General features: G+C 41.9%; 1 pseudogene; it reads right to left on the bottom strand.

The window, feature by feature from the left end:
- Positions 1–1366: 1366 nt before the first annotated feature.
- On the bottom strand, positions 1367–2098 carry LOC105542369 (annotated as a pseudogene).
- Between the last annotated feature and the right edge of the window lie 1202 nt (positions 2099–3300).

Raw genomic sequence — 3300 nt, 5'->3', positions numbered from 1 at the left:
CCTAGCACTCTGGGAGGCCAAGGCAGGTGGATTGCTTGAGCCTAGGAGTTTGAGACCAGCCTGGGCAACATGGCAAAACTCTTTCTCTACAAAAAATACAAAAAATTAGCCGGGTGTGGTGGCACAAGCCTGTGGTCCCAGCTACTGGGGAGGCTGAAGTGGGAGGGCCGCTTGAGCCTGAGAGGTCCAGGCTGCAGTGAGCCATGAGCATGCCACCACACTCCAACCTGGGTGACAGAGCAAGACTCTGTTTCAATAAAAAAAAAAAAGTGATGGATATCCCAATTACCTGATTTGATTATATGAATGTATCAAAGTATCACACGTGCTCTGAAAATATGTACATGTAACATGTGTCAATAAACTAAATGTGTAAATAAATAAACGTGACCTCTTGATGATAGGCGCGGCAAAGTCACAGTGAACCGGAACATACAGAGAGACGGGAGGAATAACTGTAGCCATCTTTGCCAGAGTCTACCACTCTCCACCACAATCACCAACAATCTATAACATCCTGTTATTGCTTCTTTTTACTTTCCTACAAATAAGCTCATGCAAATCTTGTTTCTAAAGAGTAGGGTTTTGACCCAACATCCTTACTTCTGATAATTTACTTACAGATCTACCTGCACAACACAAAATGATCTATGTACAAGATTACCCATGTAGCACACTTCATAATTAAAAACAACCCAAGTATCCATTAATAGAGGACTACTTAAATAAATCATGATACACCAACAGGAGAGGACACTGTGCAACTATAAAAGAAAAAAAGAAGCCCTTGCGTATCGACACAAAAACCCTAGGATATACTGTTGACTAACAAAAATCAAAGTGCTGAGCAATATCCATTGTATCCCAAAAGTCTTAGTGCAGTTCGAAACTTTCATAATGTTAGAATTACAAGTACTATAAACATAGAAGAAACACGACTTGAAAACTTAATTGTATAAATGTCTTTCTTTTTTAGATTAATCATGCCATATAATAATTATTATTATTTAATTAATTAATTAAATAATTGTTGAGACAGAGTCCTACTCTGACACACAGGCTGGAGTACAGTGGTTCGATCTTGGCTCACAGCAACCTCTGCCTCCCAGGTTTAAGTGATTCTCTTGCCTCAGCCTCCCAAGTAGCTGGGATTACAGGCACAAGCCACCATGCCTGGCTAATTTTTGTATTTTTAGTAGAGACGGGGTTTTGCCATGTTGGCCAGGCTGGTCTCAAACTCCTGACCTCAGATGATCCACTCCCTTTGGCCTCCCAAAGTGTTGGGATTATAGACTTGAGCCACCACACCTGGCCCATATTATTTTTAATTACATACAAAGATCTAACATGTCACTCAGAGACCATTTCACCCACTGCTCTGTTTGGTCACCAGTCTCTTGTCTGTCTCTTCAGCAATGGTGAAGTGCATACTCTTTCCTTGGGGAAGAGAAATCCAGGGTTTGTTGAGGTTGCTGTTGGCATCTTTCCCATGAACCACATCAAAAGAATCAGGGTGCCTCTCCCTGTTGGTGACCACACCAATTCTTCCCAGGGTAGCACCTCCAGTCACCATACACAGGTTCCCAGTGTCGAACTTGATGAAACCAGTAATCTTGCCATTCTCCAAATCAATCTGAATGGTGTCATTCACCCTGATGAGGGGATCAGGGTAGCAGATGGTGTGAGCATCGTGAGTCACCAGATGAGGGGTTCCTTTTGTGTCCACAAAAATTTTTCTCACTTTGCACAACTTGTACTTGGCCTCCTCAGGTGCAATATGATGTACAGGAAAGGGAGCCTTGGTGTCATAGATCAGAGGGAAATTCTCTACATCTTGTCAGTGCTCATGACATTCATGAATCCAGCAGGGTAGGTTACATTAGTTCAGACCTTGCCATTGATCTTAATGAAACTGTGCACGCAAATCTTCTTTGCTTCATCTCGTGTCCGACATACTTAAGTCTGCTCTTTAGGAAAAGATGAGGGAGAGACACTTTCTTAGCTTGTGGGGATGGGTGGATTGATGAGGAGCAAACACACGGGTCAATTTATCCAGCATCAAATGCTATGGAGCTGCTGCCCGCTTCAGCTGCTTCTTGGGACCACAACCATGACTGCGTTAGGCAAGGAAAGAGCTTTTATTTTTTTTATTTTTGAGACAGGGTCTCTGTCGCCCAGGCCGGAGTGCAGTAGTGCCATCACAGCTCACTGCAGCCTCAACCTCCTGGGCTCAAACGACCCTCCTACCTCAGTCTCCGAAGTAGCTGGGACCACAGGCATGTACTACCACACCTGGCTAATTTTCTTTTTTAGGGGGGTAGAGACAGGGTTTTGTCATGTTGCTAGGCTGGTCTCAGACTCGTGAGTTCAAACAATCCACCTACCTCAGTCTCCCAAAGTGCTGGGATTACAGGCGTGAGCCAACATGCTCAGCCTTGTATACATTTCTTATTCACTTCGTCTTGTGAATTTGGAATAATAAATTTTAAACTTAGTGTTTTTGTTTCATTATTGTTTTCTATCTTTGATCAGAGATACTGAAACAAAAAACAAAATGTGCTATTTAAAATTCACAAAACTAAATAAGCACAAAAGAGATTTATATAATAAAACTTCCAAGTGATGTTTGTAGCATTTATAATTCTCAAGCTATTAATGCCTAAAGTTCCACCAAGGCTTTTGGGTTACCCTATACAGGGTATGCTAACTTTCATTTAAGAAAAAAGTGGATTCCATATCTTTGCTATTGTGAACAGTGGAAATACGGTACATACACACCATGGAGTACTATGCAGCCGTAAAAAGAAAGAGATCATGTCTTTTGTGGGAACATGGATGGAGCTGGAAGCCATTATCTTTAGCAAACTAATGCAGAAACAGAAAACCAAATACTGTATGTTTTCATGTATAAGTGGGAGCTAAATGATGAGAACACATGGACACAAAGAGGGAACAACACACACTGGGGCCTACTTGGGGGCAGAGGGTGGGAGGAGGGAGAGGATCAGAAAAAATAACTACTGGGTATTAGGCTTAGTACCTGGGTGACGAAATAATCGGTACAACAAACCCCCGTATCACGAGTTTACCTACATAACAAACCTGCACATGCATCCCTGAACCTCAAATAACAGTTAAAAGAAAAAGAAAAAGGTGGAAAGAGTTGTATTCATTTCCTGTGGTTTCTGTAACAAACTACTACTAACTTAGTGGTTTAAAATAACACAAATTTAATCACTGCTAGTTCTGGAGGTCAGAAGTCTAAGGAACGCTGCCTTCCTGGAGGCTCTAGGAAACAAT

This window comes from Mandrillus leucophaeus, unplaced genomic scaffold (assembly GCF_000951045.1).
Source record: "Mandrillus leucophaeus isolate KB7577 unplaced genomic scaffold, Mleu.le_1.0 Scaffold257, whole genome shotgun sequence".
Lineage (NCBI taxonomy): Eukaryota > Metazoa > Chordata > Mammalia > Primates > Cercopithecidae > Mandrillus > Mandrillus leucophaeus.
The sequence above is the reverse complement of the archived record's forward strand: the minus strand, read 5'-3'. Positions and strand labels throughout refer to the sequence as shown.